The following is a 20436-nucleotide window of genomic DNA, read 5'->3' on the forward strand; positions in this document are numbered from 1 at the left end:
ACCGGACCAGACAACAAAGGACAATGTCCTTACAAGTCCCGCGACCACGGGCCCACCCACCCACCCTCTCCAAACAGGAAGCCGAACCCCTCCAACAACAACTACCCCCCGAGCAACCCCAACTGCTCGCAACTCCCACCCCCCAGGACAGGCCCCCCCGCAACTGGAAGTACCCCCATCCAAACCAACACTCCCGACCACCCCTCAAGGAAAGGTGGTAATGATCGCAGTCCCCACTGCGGTGACCTTAGGGGCCAGTAAGGCGTGGCTCGATGCGATAGAACCTCAAAGCAAATCAGCCCCGCGCACTCCACCCCGCAATCCCCACATTACAGCTCCCCAAAACCTCAAGCCATAGCATTCCACTGCCACGGGCCCAGTGCCCCGGTGTCCAACCAACGAGTTCACTCCACCAGTTCAGTTCAACACGCCTCTAGTATCTCCTCCGAAGTCTGCGGTGTCACAATAGGGCCCCGGGCTCCACCAAATTCCGATTGTCCCGTCTCCGAGCCCGTGCCCGGGTCCTCTGATTCCGTGCCCTTCCCGGACTGACTTCTGGTGGTCCTGGATAAGTCTGCTACCGCCTGGAGCGCCGCCTGCCTCTCCGCCTCCGTCTGCGACACCGATGGTTTGCCGGTCCTCCTGCGGTTCCTCCTGATCCGTTGGGATTGCCTGACCGGTTGCGCCACCTTAGCCTCCTCCTCCCTGGCCTTAGCACCGTCCGTTCCCGCTTTATAAGTGTCCCACCAGTCCCAAGCGTCCGCGGAGGTCGTGAAGAATAGTGATTGTTCATCCACCACCACTCTCAGCTTGGCGGGGAACAACAGGGAGTACTTGATGCCTTCCTTGCGGAGCTCCCGCTTGAGGGACAGAAAGTTTGCCCGAAGCCGCTGCGTCTCAAATGTATAATCCGGGAACATGGTGACTCTGCTGTTGTCCACTTGAAAGGGCCCTGCCTCTCTCGCCCTCTGTAAAAGCCAGTCTCTGTCCCGGTAATGGAGCAACTTGAACACCACTGGGCGAGGAGGAAGGCCCAAGGCTGGCGGGCGCGCTGGAACTCTATGTGCCCGTTCCAGGGAGAAGAAGGGGGACAACCCTTCCGGTGCCACCTCCGTCCGAAGCCAGTTATCAAGGTAGCCCACCATGTCGTCGCCTTCGATTTTTTCCGGCAGGCCCACTAGGCGTACGTTGTTGCGCCTGTTCCGGTTTTCCGCATCTTCGGCCCTCCGTTCCAGCACCTTCAAGCGGTCCATCACGTCCGTCATCTGGGCCTTCATCGTTGCTTGGCCCGGGGCTAATTCCTTAACCGTGGTCTCCACGGACTTCACCCTGTCCTTAAGTTTATCATGGTCGGCCTTCAGGAGGCCCAAGATCGTCGCCACCTGAGCTATATCTTGTTGTAGGGCGTCCTTTGTGGTGGCGATGGCCTCTAGGATACGATCTTGCATCCGCTGCAATGCCGCTTGGTCTCGCTCCGCTCCCTCCGCAGCCTCTGTATCGGTCGCACCATCTCCCTTCCCCTTCGTCTTCCCCATCTGGGCCGGCCCGAGCGGTGGCCTCCGAGTATGTTCCTGGTCGTTCTCCTAGCGTCGCCGGGTATCGCCCTCCGGTAGGGTCCCCGGATCCAAGGTTATCTCCAAGAAGCAGGAACTCCGAACGACCGTCAGCCCGGCTGGCGCCAGTCGTGCCAGGGGCCCGGGGCTTTCGTCACTGGGTCACTGCCGCACTATCGTCGCCACTACCAGGGGGCGGTCCCCCGCCACCGCCCGAGGGTGCGCCCAAGGTCCACTCCGGCACCTAGGGAGAGGCGCGATACAACCGCCAGCACCTCTGATTTGTCAGGGAGCAATCCTTAGTGGGTCTCCGGGCAGATGTCTCCGTCGTCTCCGAGTCTCATGCCACCGCCGCCATTTTAGGGTCTGCGACTTCTCGCCTGGGTCCAACTTTCAAAGTCGAAGTACTGCTGTGGAATGGCTCGGCGTCGTCCTCCGTGGGCACCGGACCCTCCGCAGTACCTTCCAGTACCGGATGATATCGATTACATCGGGGTCCGATCAGATTTTCAGGATATTTACCGGGATCGGGCACGGAGCTCCGAGCTCACGCTGCCTACCTCCTCGGCATCCAAGCCACGCCCCCTGGGGGTATCATTATCACAACTATACAAGTACTCAATCACCCCATGAATGTAGAGAGTAAATAAAGTTGGGGTAAGCTCACAGCCTTGGCAAACACCTCTTTGTTAGGATTTACTGCCGGATCCTCTTGACACCCATCTAACTTGTGCAAAGTTGTTACTATTCAGTCGTACAATCAGGCTTAACAGTGGATCTGAAAAGTCCACTTTTTTCAAGCCAGTCAAAGCAGGCCCCAGTGAACAAGGTCAAAGGCTGCTCTTAAATCAATAAATGCTACATAAAGGTGCTCACACCTCCACTTTATAGTCTTCCAGACCAGAAGGGAAAAGCAGAAAACTTGATCAATTGTATCAGTATTTTCCCCAACCTAGCCTGCAAGTGGGAGGAAACCTTTGCCTCATGCATCCATGTCTTGGACTCCTCCTAAAATCTGTCTACTAAAGATTTTTTGGGCAGTGTTAATAAGACGAATAGGTCGATCGCTAGCCTTATTTTCCCTAGAGCCCTGTGTTATTGCTTTGTTAATAAATTGAACTACTGACCCCAGACAGTCATTTCCGAGTGGTACAAATTGTTTGGTGTCTTGTCTAACCCAGCGGCTTTATCCCCTTCGTAGAATTAATTGCCTTCGCCGTTTCATCTAGCGTGAAGACAATATGGTGTGTGCGGCCTTCGTCTTTACCCATTAAGGACCTGCCAGTAGTATCAACAGTGTCGACGCCCTTATCAGTTAATGTATACAGATCCTTAAAGTGCTTAGACCTTACTTTGTGTTGGATAGAGACTTCATCTATCTTAATAGAGTCAGCACTGCCCTGTGAAAAAATGGCAGAATTCCCACCCCTATTGTATTTCAGGTTATCAGTTAAATCGTGCCATTTCCTTTCCTCCCACTTCCTCTTGTTGGTAATTTGTGTGAACGTATATTTTTTTCTGGTAGCTAAAATCACATCTCTCGTTTCCCCCTTTGATTTCTTTGGTTAGCTCAGGGATAGCCTTCCTGGATAAAGTGTTAAACCTGCCGGCTCCTCAACCACACTTTTTGGTTGTAAGACTAACTTGGTCTTTTAGGTGATCTAACATGAGACCATGGATAACTGTGATAGGATTCCCTCAGGAGAGGATTTTACCACATTTCCCAGGGGAGTTTTAATACATAGCCATGTAATAATCCTTCTGTTGTTAGAATGGAAGACAGGGGAAGTCTAAATGGAAATCTTCTCCCTAACCTTGGAATGGATGCCTGTTAACGAAAGTATGAGGGCATGATCATTAGTATCAGTCCTATCAATCACCATCAAGTCCCCCATATTTGTCCACATGCGTAGATCCAGTAAAATTTTGCTTTTACTCCTGGCCCTCTTAAAAGTATGCCTGGGAGTATGGTCGGAAGGTGATTGATAGTTACATGCTTGTAACCCATGGGCTAGAGCAACTAACCCTAACTGGGAGGCCACATGGGTTGTCTTTTCTATATAAAGGGTATCTAGCTCATGACTGTTCCAGGCCCTATCTTCTTTATCAGCTCATTTAGGGTTCTTTGTGGCTCAAAGGTTGTGTCAAATTCACCCGCAACTAATAAAAAGTGATTGTTAGTATCTTGATTAAGGTAGTCGGCCAGAACCTGTAAGTTCAAGGGACATTCTTGCCATTAGTACAGCGAATGTAAACATTACAACTTTTTACAGAGGGAAATCTCTTAGAAGAAATTAGTAACCCCAGGATATTTGGGGATCTTCTATACAGTACCTTGGTGTTTATAGCAAGCAAAATCTTTATTTCACTTGCCACGGACAATCCTTGAGAGGAGGGATGAATGAGATCACCTGCAACAACTTGATTGGCAAAATAGACAATCTTACAATCTCCCACAATCTCCTTTTCCAGGTGGCCCACCCATGCCACTATGTGAGTGAACAAATTACATAAAACATGAAAACAAATCTTGTTCATTAGTTGGCTAGTATTTTCGATGGCTTGAGGTTCAAGTTTGGGGATGTTGGCTAAAATCACCACATATGGTCAAACAGCTGGTGGTAGATGCAGCACTGAAGATGAATCACTGTCTTTCTTCAGAGCTGATGAAGTGGATGAAACCATTGAGGAAGCTTGAGGGGGAAATTTTTGCTGGTATTCTGCACAAAATACAGAACTATGCGCAGGAGTATGGAACCTTGATGTTTAGGGACTGGGTCTTCCTACCACCTTTGTACCCACAAACCCAGGACCGACTAGCTATAGTGTCTCACTTGCTCTCTTACTCACTTACAGAGAAACAAATGATTAGACACTCCAGAACACAACACTCCCAGATCTCTCAGGAATCCCGGTAACAAGACACACCCTTTCGTTCACACTGTTGTACTTGTCCACAATAAGATCTGACAGAGATACAAAACAGTTTAAAATATTTATTTTAACCAATGTGCCCGAACATGCAGTATAGGTGCCACAAGCAGGAAAAGGCATAGTACTAATATAGTCAGCATAGCAGCTAGTCCATATATCATGAAGGGAGATGTCATCATAAAAAGACAATGGCAATTTCTATAGTGCCTAACCTCCCTCTCCTTGCTAAGAAGAAGTATTAATATATAATAGAAGATCTACATCATAGGTGCTGTCTCGCTCTTCTCACTCGAAAGGTCCCTCTCGAAGTGTGTGCTACCTATTTGTGTATTCTAATAAAACACAAGTACATTTGTCCAAACAACAGCTGCATCAGTATGTTTTTTCTAAGGGCTAAGGTCTGGCCAGAACAGAATAACAAGGGGCATTGTCGTTTGACCTTGCACATAATGTTCAGTCAAAATCCCAGGAACATACAGAGAGTGAACATAGCAAGGAGTTCTCATGTGAAAGCAATCATTGAAATTTTGCAAAACTAAAAAAGTGTAATAACGTGCGCAAAAGCAGCAGTTGCAGCGTGCTCATGCTAAGTTAGTGAAACAATGTCCATATGGGCCACGTGACACCCTCCCCTTGGCCAGGTCGTTAGCCCTGTGCTAAGACAGAAATAAAAAGTAATCAGAGGTAAAGCGTCCCTGTGTTATTCTAATTATGAGAGCCAAGAAGTCACAATTTTTTTTTGCCAATTGGGCACTCAAAAACCCCATCCATCCGTGGTTATTCTTTGCAAAGAAAAATGTTACGTGAAAAGCGGAATGCCATGAACTCCAGAACGTTGTCTGTTCTTTCCATTGAAAAAAGGTATGCCATCCAGTTGAGTAGATCAAACGAGCATACATGCTCCTCATATCCAGAGCCTGTTAGGAGCATCAGGACAACCTGCGTCAAATTCGATGAAACTCTGAGCAATGAAGCGCTGTGCACGGGCACAGGTACTCAAGTCGGCCGTTGGCTCGAACAAAGGATCGCACAACAGGTGCCTATCCATGCCATATTCCTGGTCATGGGCCTTCAGCGGACCCATTAACGTATCGTAATCCTGGGTAGCGCATGTGTTTTCGGAGAGTCAGGCATCCTGGGCCCATTGAAACGGGCACCGGAGGCAGTGGAACACAGGTTGCATGCAGGTGAAGTAGGTATAACGGAAGGTCAGCCAGTAGTCGATGGTAAAGGACTTTGCTGCCATAAATCAAAAAAAAGCTGCCACATTCGATCATGGTACAGCTGCAATTGGGCTTGGTTTGGCTGCTCCACAGATCGAACATCCATTGCGAAGCAATAATAGAAGAACCAGCATGCCGCAAGTCAACAGGAGCACCAGGGGAAACCCTCCAAAGGCGCTGGAAAGAATAGAATGAATAAAGGCCGGTATTACTCCAAAACTAGTTTGAAAGGAAGAAACAAGGCCGGATTCCCACGAGTTTAAAAAAAGTGGGCAAGACCATCAGTATCAGAAGCATTAAATATTTGGTATGGTAATTCTCCAAAATGGAGTGGGAGATTGGTGTTTAGCAGCGAGTGTATCTCAATTGCAGGTCATTGATCTACAATCCTATTCGAGGTGGAAATAGGACATTGCTGCAACATGTAACGTGTTGTGAAACCATTATTATATACCGGACGCCTGCCCGTAAGCCACAGCAGTCGTGGTTATTCAAAATAAGATAACCACCGTTAGAAAGTAAAGTTAATGCAGGAATGAGAGCCGGGACTGGGGTACCTTTCAAAACACAAGCCAGATTAGGGGCCGAAACGTTACAGGCTCTGTGAAGATCAACTTGTTTACAGACTAGAGAATGTCATACTGTGGAATCACAGTCCTCCCTTGTAAGGATAGCTTCCTTCTCTGCGCGCTGACATCTGTAGGTGAAAGGTAACAACCATAATTCATGAATATAAATATTGCCTAGGGTCTCATATCTACCAACGGGATGATGCTTCATGCATGCTGTGAACTGACAAAGTGAGATAGGCAGGGAAATAACCCCATGCATTAATCACACGGCTGAATCAGTCTCGGCTAACGAAAACGGTAACTGTTCTTTCTGATGGATACTTCTGCCTGTGGATTCCTCACCTTTTGAATACCCCCTGCACCAGCATTCCGTGTGAAATTCTTCCCTAGCTCTCCCACGTCGACAAGGATGTCACAATAGACAAGCTCAGCTCGCGGCACCGGATGACATCATCAGAGCCATAAAAAAACCTCGTCGGCGTGCTGACGTCAGTTCCCGTTTTTTCTGAACCGTCGGCGCTTAACGGTTTTTCTAGGGTTCTCCATTTTCAACTTAGAAAACTTTGTATCTCTTGTTTGTTTGTTCCTGATGGCTACTTCTAGGAAGACAGGTTTTAAACCCTGCAGGGAGTGTGACGGGCATATGTCAATCACAGACCCGCACAATGCCTGCCTCTGGTGTTTATCTTCGGACCATGACGTCGAAGAGTGGAGAGCTGCAGGAAGATGAATCCCAAGGCGATTAAGGAACGTGAAGCCAAGCTGTTCATGGCCAAAGCCAAGGAGGAGAAGAGGGGTCGGAAGAGTGTGAAGTCTTCATCTTCTCACACTTCGAAGTCGAAGAAACATAAGAAATCTAAGAGAAGACATGGCTCTCTGCATCGTTCTTTGAAGGCCAGGGCTTCGAGGTCGAGGTCGTCGACTCCGGCTGAGTGACCTCGAAGGAAGGTCTTTATCTCTCCATCACCTTCTCCTCAGGTGACGCCGGTTCCATCTCCGGTTCCGGGGGCCCGGCTTCCTAAGGTTCTTGACAGCATGAAGATTCACAGGCTCCAGCGACGTCCATGGCACCTGGGGAGTCCTCTCCAGGGCGGGTGGCTTCACCTGTGCGGGCGACGTCCCCGGCTCCGCAGCCTCCGGAAGGTACGGATCCATATCCTCCTTATCCTACTCCTGGGTCAGATTCTTCGCATTTTCCCAATGCGATGTTTGGCATGTTTGCCAGGGCCTCTGCTCCATCCGGAGAGTCTACGGGCCCCGTGGATCTTTTGGGCTTTAACCTGGGTGTTCCTCAATTTTATCCAAAGGCATCCTTCATGCCATTCTTGCCGTCGACTCCGGCTTGGCATTTCCCGGCGTCGATATCCTCCACTCCGGCTCCTCGGACTCCTTCGGCTGTTGAATTGGCGCCGCATCAAGTTCGATCAGTGTCGTGGTTTGAAGCTGAGGCTTCTCCGGTGATGTCTTCACCGGCGCTGCGTGTGGCTCCACCGAAGCCTATACCTAAACAACGTTCTAGGAGAGAGGTTCAGAGGCTGCTTGAAGAGGAGAAATATGCACAGAATCAGAAGGAAGGGGAGATTGTTGACTCTATGGATGAGTTTGAAGGCCTTCATAAAGCTAGTGACCTTGATACTTCTTCTGAAAATAATCTTCCATCTGCAAGTGGAGGTGTTGTACAGGACATTGCTCCATATCATGTAGTCATAAGGAAGGCAGCTGATTTACTTGGTCTTCAGCTTCCCTCAGCTGAGGTAAAATCTTACAGAAGTTCTAAACACATCTTCGTCAAGTTCTGAGCTGTTGCTTACTTTTACAACTGAACCAATCCTGGAGGTGTGGCAGACGCCTTTATCTGCTCCTGCGGTTTCTCATTCCATCTCGAGAAGGTACAGGCCTGCCCCTGGTGATCAAGCTTTTTTATCATCACATCCTACGCCAGAAAGTTTGGTTGCCCAGGCTTCTTGTTCGAAGCAGTCTTCTGGTTCTTTCCCTACCATTCTGGGTGAACGGGATTCTAAAAAGAGGGAGCAAGCTGCAAAGAAGGTGTTTTCTTCTGCAAGTATGGCTCTTAAGTCCACTAATGCAACTTGCCTTCTTGGACGATATATCCATGCTTTGATGGACTCAGTTGTGCAATTAGCTCGATGTTGCCTGAGGAAGATCATGCCAATTTCTTAGAAGTCCTTTCGGATTCGAAGGCTGCAGCATGTCAGGTGATTCAGTCGGGCATGGACACTGCTGACTTTGTGGTTTGTGTGATGCGGTCTTCTGTGGCTGCAAGGAGACAGGCATGGCTTACATCATCTGGTTTCTCTGCTGATGTTCAGGCGACTTTACTGGATTTGCCCTTTGATCGGTCAAAGCTGTTTGGTTCAAAGGCGGATTCAGCCTTAGAGCGTTATAAAGACAGCAGGGCTACTGCAAGGTCTCTGGGTCTCCAGGTGCAGTCTAGAGGATACGGCTACAAGCGGTATCGTGGATTTGGGAGGTCTGCTTCTTTTCGTGGCCTCCTACAATATCAACAGAGTAAGCAACAGCAGAATCCCTTGTTCAAGTCGTAAAGAGGGAAGAATAAAAGAGTCCTCAGGGGTGCAGCTCGACAACAATCCTCCTCCTCCTACCTCTCCTCCCACCACCGTTGGTACAGCAGGAAAGCAGTTCTAGATCCCCCATCTTAGGACATGTTGGTCCGGTTGGAGGTTAGGTGTTCCACTTTCTACAAGATTGGAGACTGATCAAGTCTGATCGTTGGGTCTTGAATCTTGTAGACAATGGGTACGCCCTTCCCTTTTTGGAGTTTCCTCCTCCTTACCCTCCTTGCCAGGGTTGGTGTTCAGAGGACCACTTACTGCTTTTACAGCAGGAGGTTCTTACTTTGCTTCAGAAAGGTGCGATGGGGGTAATTCCGGAGCAGGAAAGGGGTCAGGGTTGCTACTCCCGGTATTTCCTGATCTCCAAAAAGGACGGTTGCTTGAGACCAATCTTGGACCTCAGGATTTTGAACCTTTACCTCAGGGAGGAGGAGTTCAAAATGTTGAACTTGGCTCAGGTTTTTCTTACGCTGCAACAGGAAGACTGGATGGTGTCCATCGATTTACAGGATGCGTGTTTTCATCTTCCCATCCTGAAGTCGCATCGGAAGGATCTCCTGTTCACGGTAGGGTCGCAACATTATCAGTTTGCGGTTCTCCCGTTCGATCTTACTTCTGCACCTCGAGTCTTTACAAAGGTGATGGCGGTGGTAGCGGCTCATCTCAGAAGGTTAGGGGTTTCTGTTTTTCCCTACCTGGACGACTGGCTGTTTAAAGCAGAGACTTCAGAGTTGGTTTCGCGCCACTTGCAAGTGACAACTCATCTGTTGTTCAAATTGGGTTTTTCGATAAATGTCCCCAAATCTCACCTGGTGCCTTCTCAGCGCAGCCTGTTCATAGGGGCAAAACTGGACACTTCTGTGTGTTGAGCATATCCTCCTCTGCAGAGGATTCTCGACATTCAGGAAATGATTCCTTTATTTCACGATGGAGAGGTTATTCCAGTCCTGAAGGTCCTTCGCCTGCTCGATCTGTTTGCTTCCTGCATACTGTTGGTCAACCATGCACGCTGGCACAAGAGGGCACTCCAGTGGCGCCTCAGCAGGCAGTGGTATCAGCACAACGGAGATCTCTGGGAGAAGATCAGAATCTCCAGAGAAGCTCACGCGTCAAAAAGGTACCATCAGCTATCAAGGGAATGTGCTCACGTTTTTTCCAGACTTTACAGCTACTGTTCAAGCGGCTAGGAAAACTTTTTTAGGGGGTAAAAAGCTGCTGATGCAAGAACACATCCCATACGCCATGTTTATCCTGCGCGACTGCGCATCGGAGAGGCTGATGCAGCGAAGATATTCACAAATCCCAAGCTGGCTATGGATCATGCCAAATCGCTTCTTCATCGCCGGAACTCCCCAACGCATATGTCCGATGTAGGAGACTGAGAGACCCGCCTATAAATCTGCTATGATTTTTTTCTATTTTCTCCTTTCCCCTCTTTATTCTTGTTACACGTTGTAACACTCACAAGTGTGCTAATTGACGGACTACGCCAATAACTGTTTATTTTTCATGTGTCTACTATGTACTGGGGAGGCAGTGGGAGATCTTTTTTCCTCCTTTCAGTGGTGTTCTGGGCTGGGACCTGCTCCACGCACTATGTGTCATGTAGCGTGGAGCCCTCTGGACCCCTGCCCTCTCTCCGTACTCCGACCGGTAATGGACTCTATCATACCGGCACTCACGCAGGTTTGCAATTCAATTCTCTTGTCAGGTAACTACCCGGATCCCCTCAAAAACACCTTATTAAAACCCTTGTTAAAAAAACCCTCCCTGGATAAAAGTGAGCTAAAAAACTACCGCCCCATCGCTAGCCTCCCCTTTATGGCGAAGGTGATTGAAAAAATCATGAACACCCAGATTTCCGAATTTATAGAAAAACATCAGCTCCTTGACAACACGCAGTTTGGGTTCAGGAAACACCATGGGACAGAGACAGCCCTGATCAAAGCCGCCGATGACATCAGGGTAATCAGGGACCAGGGTGGCACTGCCATCCTGGTTCTGCTAGATTTATCGGCGGCCTTCGACACGGTCGACCACAACACCTTGGTCGACCGTGTCCAGGGATTTGGCATCTGCCACACTGCCAAAGACTTAATTGCGTCCTTCCTCGCCAAAAGAACGCAGGCTGTCATTCTAGGACCCTTTCAATCGGCCCAACTCTCTGCTCCTTGTGGAGTACCTCAAGGCTCATCCCTGAGTCCGACACTTTTTAACATTTATGTGTCGGACCTTGCTAAGACCATCAAAGCACATGGGATGAGCCTAACCTCTTACGCCGACGACACCCAACTAGTGTTGGCAATCAAAGGGGATGGAGAGCAAGTAGCCGAAAAATTTAAGAAAGGGCTCCTAGATATAGGAGAATGGATGGCTACCAACTGCCTAAAGCTAAATTCGGGAAAAACCGAGGTACTCATCTTTGGACCACTCCTACCAGCCTGGCCAACTAGCTGGTGGCCAGAGACCTTTGGTACCCCTCCAACTCCTACCACCAAGGTTAGGAACCTCGGAGTCATCTTCGATGACGGTCTAATCTTCATGGACCACGCCAACAAAACTGTGTCCACGGCACACCTGAAATTAAAAATGATCAGGAAAATACGCCCTTTTCTCCCTGACTCTGCCATCAAGACACTTGTCACTGCCCTTGTCCTCTCATCCTTGGACTATTGTAATGGGCTATTCCTTAATGCTCAAACTAGAGTAACTACAAAACTCCAAACGGTACAAAATGCGGCGGCACGTCTGCTCTCCGGCAAGACAAAGTTTGAATCCATTTCCAAAAATATAAAGGAATTTCACTGGCTCACTGTACAAAAAAGAATTCACTTCAAATCCCTCTGCATTGTGTTCAAAGCACTTAACAATCAAGGACCACACTTCCTAAAAGATCAACTACAACACTACAAATCCACCAGAGCTTTACGATCAGCTACTCTCAATCAACTGGTCGTCCCCTGCACCAAAACAGTTACCTGGGGTGACCAACGCTTTCTGGTGGCGGCCCCCAGACTCTGGAACACCCTGCCTCTCAACATCAGGCAAAGTGCCACGCTCCTTCAGTTCCGTAAACTCCTGAAAACTTGGCTGTTCACTCAATAATCTTCCCCTCCTTCACTGTCCGTTTTAATTAACTGGTTCATAAGCTCACATTTCGTACTCAAATAAATGGTTTATCAGCGCCAAGACGCCCATGGGTATATGCAGCGCTCTATAAATGTTAAAAATAAATAAATAAATAGCGTTTGCTTGGCTCATTATAATATATACATCGCCTCATAATTCTGTGTCTAAGTACAGCTGATGCAGACTTTTAATGAAGCAATAATGCATCCAGGTGTCGTTATAGTGATCCTGTCCCTTACTTGCTGGCTTGATGGGATGATTGCAGGTTGGAGGTTATCATCCTGACCTTGCGGCTCCTCCCCACGAGGTAGGGAGGTATACTGCACCGCTTCGTCCCCTCATCGGTGTTCCCCATTCTTTGTGTTCCCTACTTTTACTTTGGTTAGGCACTTCCCAGTGGGTTCAAAATTGGTTGTGTGTTACTGGGTTGTTGCCCCGGAATGTTGGGACATGCAGGGGTGGAACCTTTGGCAAATTGGGGCAGCTGAAGTGGGTGGGGGGGGAAGAGACAGTTCGTATGTTCACTGCCGCAACTGTTGTCATTGGTACATCGATGACAAGTGTGCTCCTTCTGCCTTGTGACACATACATTTCTCGCTTCATTGATTGTTATTGCTTAGCCCACCATTGTCACAAATGAGGGGTAGCACGATTAAATGTATAACCTGGAATATCCGAGGTTTGAACACACCCAAAAAGACGAGGCAGGTACTTGCGTACTTAGACAGGCATTGACAGACCGAGTACTAGGTTCCTGAGGCGGAAGCTGGGAACACTGTGTTTAGCGAATATTTTAAAAATTGTATTTCGTATTTTGTATTTAAATTTACTCCCTGGACACTTACTTACCCACTTCCACACTCTCGCGCACGCCTGCATGGTAATTTGGGGCCAACAGCAGCCGATTAGGCGCTGCATCGGATACAGTCACTTTCGCTGCCATCTTGGGTGAGTCAGAGGGCGAGCAGACTACTTTCTCGGCCCTCCCACCCTCCCCAGCATAAAACCTCATTGTTCTCAGGCGCTTGTAGCATTGACAGACCGAGTACTAGGTTCCTGAGGCGGAAGCCGGGAACACTGTGTTTAGCAAAAATTTAAAACATTGGATTTTGTATTTTAAATTTACTCCCTGGGCACTTACTTACCCACTTCCACACTGTCGCCCACGCCTGCATGGTAATTTGGGGCCAACAGCAGCCGATTAGGCGCTGCATCGGATACAGTCAATTTCGCCGCCATCTTGGGTGAGTCAGAGGGCAAGCAGACTACTTGCTCGGCACTCCCACCCTCCCCAGCATAAAAGCCTCATTGTTCTCAGGCGCTTGCAGCATTGACAGACCGAGTACTAGGTTCCTGAGGCGGAAGCCAGGATCACTGTGTTAAGCGAAAATTTAAAAAATTGTTTTTCGGATTTTGTATTTTAAATTTACTCCCTGGGCACTTACTTACACACTTCCACACTGTCGTGCACGCCTGCATGGTAATTTGGGGCCAACAGCAGCCGATTAGGTGCTGCATCGGATACAGTCGCTTTTGCCGCCATCTTGGGTGAGTCAGAGGGCGAGCAGACTACTTGCTCGGCCCTCCCACTCTCCCCAGCATAAAATGACACCCCCTTCCCGGAGGCGCAGTGAACGGGCGCAGCGGGCGCGCCGGCGGCGCGCCAAAGGCAAACCCGTCTGCGCCGGTTCCGGGCCTAGGGCCAGCCCCCCTGGCCCGCCCACTTCACGCCCTTCTCCCCTTGAAATCCATTATGACGCTGCCTTTCTGAAAACGCTCAACACTACCAATACCACCTGTACCCCTACAGACTTGGGTCTTTAAAACTACTCTCCTTACACTTGTCCGTACTGTCCCTTCCAAATCATGGATAACCCTCACGCACTAGGCTCCGCCAACTCATCTCACAATAAGTCTACTAAAACCGTCAAAGTTGCACTTTTAAATGTTAGATCCCTCCCCAAGCACAGGTACGAAATTGCCAACTGCATTGAAAGTTGGAACTTAGATATCTTACTCCTTACCGAAACGGAGGGTGACCAGGCTTCTGACCCCGATTTCACCTCTGCCGCGCCGGAGGGCTTTACCAACATCAGACTTGACAGACCTCTAAAAAAAAGGTGGTGGCATAGCGATAATACACCGCGACACCTTCATCTTGCGAATGGAGCCTATAACTACCAACACATGTGAAGCCATGAACTTTACATTTGTTACTCCTTATTCCAGCTCCTTTAGAGGTGTTCTGCTCTGCCGCCCCCCCAGGCTCTCGCTCAGCATTTTTATCCTCTCTGAGTCACCTCCTGGAGCCCGTAGCCGGGGAAAACAACTTCACCATTATTGGTGATTTCAATTTCCACCTAGATCTTAATGGAGACCCCGATACGATTGCCCTCCTTACCGAAATGAATGCAGTAGGACTAAGTCAACTCGTCTACTCCCCTACGCACTCAGCAGGACACACATTAGATGGAATTTTCTCCAATCTCAAATCTCCCTTTATAGAGAAAATAATGCCCCCTACGTGGCGGACCACTCTGCCGTCTGTTTCAACATCTACACTCCTAGTCCTCCTCCCACAAAATCCTGCAACTCCAACACGTTCAAATCATGGAAAAATACCAATATCGATGATTTTAAGAACAAATTATACACGATGCAAGATATTAACACGTTTGATCCAGAAACCGCAGCCACCTCCTACACCAACTGCCTTGAAAGCCTAGTTGCGACCACTGTTCCCACTAAAAAATGTTCTACCAACAGATCATCTAACTCAGCCCCCTGGTTTAATGAGTCTCTCAGGCTAGAAAAACAAAGCTGTAGACGGCAAGAACACAAGTGGCGTAACAAATACGACCCCCATGAAAAAATCTGTAACAAAGAGAAACTAAAGAAATGCAAACATATGGTCATTACTCAGAAAAGTATTTTCTTTAACAACCAAATTGAATCAGCTCAAGACTCGGTTAAGCAACTCTACCAGGTTGTCTCTCACCTTACAGGTCAGGACAAATCAATCCCTAAAGAGGCGTCTCAATCTATATGCGATGCCTTGTCAACGTACTTTCAAGAAAAAGTTTGTGATATTTACTCCAAATTTAACAAGCTTACTGACGACACGACTATCTCCCACACCACACCGGACCCCTTTCCTACTAATCTACCCACTTTTTCTTTCGATCAAGTCTCACCAGATTTAGTCCATAAACTCATGATGACCATCAACTCTGGCTCACCCAATGATCCTTGTCCTCCCTCAATACTTAAATTGGCTCCCGCTACAATCTCTCAAATTCTTGCTGACATCTTAAACGCCATGCTTACTTCAGGCATTTACCCCTCGATATGGAAAAGAACAGTAATCAAACCTCTTCTCAAGAAAACCACCTTAGATACATCCAAGGTCACGAGTTATAGACCAATAGCATGTCTCCCTTTTCCATCTAAGATTATAGAAAAAATCATGAATAGCCAGATCTCCGAATTCATAGACAATAACAACTGTCTTGATGACTCGCAGTTTGGATTCAGAAAGGGTCCTGGCACGGAGACTGCACTAATAAAAGCTTCTGATGAGATCAGAATGATCCTGGACAGAGGAGGTGCAGCAGTGCTTATAATGCTCGACCTTTCCGCAGCATTCGACACGGTCGATCATTCCATCCTTATCGACCGTGTCAAAAAATCCGGAATCTCCACGAATGCTATTTCCCTTCTCTCTTCCTTTCTAGCAGACCGGGAACAATCGGTCTCTATGGGCGGTTTTTCCTCCTGCTCCTTCTCCCTGCCTTGTGGTGTCCCCCAGGGATCCTCGGTGAGTCCAACACTTTTCAACATCTATGTAGCAGACTTAGCGAGGATCATCAAAGCTCATTGCCTAGCAGTTAAATCTTATGCGGACGATACGCAGCTTGTCCTGGCGATCAATAACAACGGACTGGAAGTAGACACTAACTTCCAACGGGGAATGCACGCCATCAGCAACTGGATGAGCAAAAACTGTTTAAAGCTTAATTCGGACAAAACCGAGGTCATGGTCTTCGGAAAGCTCACTCCTAGTTGGTCCCCTACCTGGTGGCCCCAAGACCTAGGACCTCCACCTATCCCTGTCACTAAGGTCAGGAATCTGGGAGTGATTTTCGACAACAAACTCTCCTACATACATCAAGCCAACTCCATAGTCTCTGCTTCTTTCTTCACGTTAAAAATGATCATAAAATTGCAGCCTTATCTCCCCGCGAACACCATTAACACCTTGATTTCCACTCTTTTAATGTCCCTAGTTGATTATTGCAATGCTCTCCTGCTTAATGCTCAAGAACAGATGTTACACAAACTCCAGCTGGTTCAGAATGCAGCCGCCAGACTTGTCACTGGAACACCTAAGTTTAAACCCATTTCAAACATTATTCGTAAACTTCACTGGCTACCTGTGAGGCAAATAATCAAATTCAAGGCTCTGTGCATAGCCTTTAACACCTTGACTGCTAAGGCAATTCCCGCTGGGTGCTGAGCTTATATGAATACCATTGTTCATGACGAGCTGAGCTCGTCATAAGCACACGACCAGTGTACTGCATGACGAGCTGAGCTCGTCATGAGCAGGGAAGGGGTTAAAACAATCCATGAAAAAGGCCCACTCTTCCTAAAACACTCCCTTTGTCCTTACAGACCACTTCGCACTCTTAGATCTGCTAAAGCAAACCTTCTTGAGATAGCCAAAACAAGAAAAGCGACATGGGGAGACAGATCCTTTGTAATAGCTACTGCCAAACTATGGAAAACCCTCCCCATTCAACTCAAGAGCATTCCCACACTCATTCTGTTCAGGAAACAATTAAAAACTTGGTTATTCAATCAATAGACCCTGTGAAACACATATAAACCTAGCCTCTCGATTTCCTGTCTAGCGCCAAGACACCCTTGGGTATTCGTGCACTTAATAAGTTGTATAAAATAAATAAATAAATGTGAAAATTGCATTGTTACAGGAGACTCATCTTAATAAACACTCCGAGGGTAACATAGCTGGAAGATGGGCTGCTTATAAACTAGCTGCATCGTTCTCAACTTACGCAAGAGGGGTGCTCATTCTTATAAAGAAAGGGGTGCCTTTTCTAGCCCTCCACACCAGTGTAGACGCTGAGGGCCGATGGGCAGTTGTGAAAGGTAAGCTCTGAGAGTAGTTACCATTGTTAACATGTATGGCCCTGTTGTAGATGATGCTACAACCTTCCTTCGCATGCTGGATGTATTGCGCTTCTGGCCTTAATCTGTTATACTATGGGGGGCGATCTTAACACTCATTTAGACCCATCACTTGATAAATCTGATCCGACAGGTGCCCGCATGGTTAGAGTAGCCCACTGTGTCAGAGGGCCGATGACTGAATTAGGTCTGGTGGACTCTTGGAGGCTACCACATGCGGGGGTGCTAGCTGGTACACACATTGAGCCGGCATTTAATAGCTGGTCTCGCCTGGATTATTGGCTCCTTAGCGAAGAAGCGGACGCATGGGTGACAAAGGTCGACATCCTTCCGCGGAACCTTTCCGACCATAGCCCTGTAACACTTGAAATGACTGTTCGAGGCATGTGGGCTGCTGAATTCATATCTGTGCATAGATCGCCGCCTAGTGTTGGGTCCGGATGATTGCACATTGTTGTCCTGGAACAGTCTTCGAAGTATCACGAGATAGGTGGCTCCTCCCCTGATCTACAGTGCGCATGGGCATCCTTTCCATCCTTAGATTGTTTTTTTCCGCCATTGGGTTCGGATGTACTTTCTTTACTCAAGTTTGGAATCGATAGAAAAACTTTTCTACAAGGCCTAAAGGCCTTCGGGGTCGTCGGTATTGTCATTTCGATCGGTGCGGAGTACTTTGTTCCAGTTCTTTTCGAGCAGGACGTCGAGGAGGGCCGCGTGGCCTTTTCAACACCAGAGGCCCGATCGTCGATGGAACGGAGCCCGTTCAAACGATGCCCCCTTTGTAATTCTAAGTACCCACACATCGATGCACACCCGGTGTGCAACAAGTGCCTATCTCCGGAGCACAATGAGGCCAACTGTCTAGCTTGTGCTCAATTCAGGTAGAAGAAGACGCTTCGAGTTGGACGCGCAGTGAGGTAGACGATGACAAAGCCAGCGCACGACCCGGTAAATATCTTCCATGAGGAAGACGATGAGGTCGTCGAGACTGAGGATCCAGAACAGCAATCGGATCCTGGTTCGGAGCATTACTTCAACTATTATGAAGACGACGAACAAAATGCGAGGATGAAAACGTCGACGAGGTAGGGGACGACGCATTAGCCATCGGAGCCGTCGATGACGACTCGAGCGATGAACCAGAAACAGCCATGAGTACGGGGCCCGGTACAGACACTGAAAGACTTCCAGGGGCTTAAGTCGAGGCATCGCCGGAAGGCCTTAGCAAAGATCATGACGACCATTCTGTAGCCCCGCGTCTCAGCCCGGCTAAGAATATATCACATGAGCCATCGGTCGAACATTACCAGTCACTGGTTAAATCGAAACCGAAAGCCATGGAGTCGAAACCGAAACTGCTGGAGACAGCCTTCGGATCGAAGAGTTCGGATCCCTCGGATTCGACGAAAAAGAAGGGTGTCGAACTGAAGATCGGTACACTGAATTCCATGACTAAAGTCAAGCACGTCGAACCGACGAGGTCGACGTCGACGGACATCAACACAAATAAGGGACTCGAGTCTCGGAAGGTTCTCGATCCAAAGCAACGAGTCGACAGGTCACAGTTCGTCAAAGGCCTTGTGCCGAAGACCAAGAGCGGCTCAAAGGAGCACGTCGAGTCGAGGCAGAAGAGTGCGCCTCCAACGCAACAGGCGCCGAAGTCGACGCAAGTCCAACAACGTATTGGCGAAAAGACAAAGTTGGTCGGACCAATGACGATGCCGGCCCCGAAGAAGGTCAGTCAGTCTACAAAGACTATGCCACCGATAAAATTCGGACTGCCCCCGACTGCACGGCCTAAGGCTTTCGAACCAAAAACGGGGATCGAAACGTCCAAGAAGGTGTTGATGGGCAACAGGAGTCATTCTCTAGAAGAGGACATTGTGTACCAAGAGCCCTCCTATGATGAGCAGTTGAAGTTACATATCGACTCAAACTCTGGCAAACTTACTATTTATCAGAGGAAGATCAGGCCAGAAAATCCTCTTGAAACATATAAAATTCCACTCAAGAAGAAAAGGGATTCTTCTACATCACCTGTTCTTTTTGAGACTGTAAGGTCCCATAGCCAGGGCACTTTTGCATACTCACCCACACGCGCTGATGAGGATGTGGGGTATAACTACAATGAGGAATTTAATTATCCTGTGGACACGGATCAGGATGACCAGGCTCAAGCCTGGACAGACCCTGTAGACCCGGGGGAGTCACAGACGATTCCTGACACTCATTCTTATCCTGTCAAGACTTCGCCAACAGAGGATACAGCTGCGTTTAACGCATTAATAGAAAGGGCAGCAAACAATCATGATGTGGAGATGCATGCTGACCCAATTGAAGAAGACTTCCTATTTGACACTTTCTCTACTTCAGAGAAATCAGTCAAGACATTGCCAATGTTGAAAGGTGTCCTTAAACACGCATGAGACGTTTTCAAGGAAACCACAAGGGCAAGGGTTGTTAACCCTAGAATCGAAAGAAAATACAGACCGGCACCTGTGGACCCTACATATATAAAGGGACAGCTGCCATTGGACTCTTTGGTGGTATCTAATGCTCGTAAGCGTGCCAACTCCCAAACCACTGGTGATGCTCCTCCTCCAGACAAGGAGTCTAAGATATTAGAGGTTTCTGGAAAAAGGGTGGCTGCTCAAGCAGCTAATATATGGAAAATTTCTAATACGCAAGCCCTATTAGCCAGATATGATAGGGCTCACTATGACACACTAGAGCAACTGCTACAACATTTGCCTGATGTCTACAAGGAGGGAGCAGAAACACCGATACAAGAGTGAAATCTCATATCTAACGCGTCCATTAAATGTGCACTAGACGCAGCAGACACCGCAGCCAGGGCCATCAATACAAGTGTCATGCTCAGGAGACATGCGTGGTTACGCATCTCTGGGTTCAAACCTGAGATTCAAACCACATTAGTAAATCAGCCTGTGAACCCTGATTATTTATTTGGTCCTGATGTGGACACAATATTAGAAAAGATTAAAAAGGACACAGAGACAGCCAAGTCTATGGGTGCCTTGCAGTCACAACAATTCAGAGGAGGCTCCTTTCGTCGCTCCGGTAACAGAGGAGCTACACGAGGCCAGGCATCTCAGCAGACTCCATACAATAAAGAGAGCACGCAAACCACCTATAATAAAAACAATAGAGGTGGATACCGTGGCAACAGCAACAAAGGCAGAGGACGAGGGAATAACAA

At 48.2% G+C, this 20436-nt stretch overlaps 1 protein-coding gene across 2 annotated transcripts in view; it reads left to right on the plus strand.

The window, feature by feature from the left end:
* Positions 1-20436, plus strand: part of BRPF3 (bromodomain and PHD finger containing 3) — a 589697-nt gene that overhangs the window by 174496 nt on the left and 394765 nt on the right. The gene's annotated exons all lie outside the window — the stretch shown is intronic.

Source organism: Lissotriton vulgaris, chromosome 5 (genome assembly GCF_964263255.1).
Source record: "Lissotriton vulgaris chromosome 5, aLisVul1.2, whole genome shotgun sequence".
NCBI lineage: Eukaryota > Metazoa > Chordata > Amphibia > Caudata > Salamandridae > Lissotriton > Lissotriton vulgaris.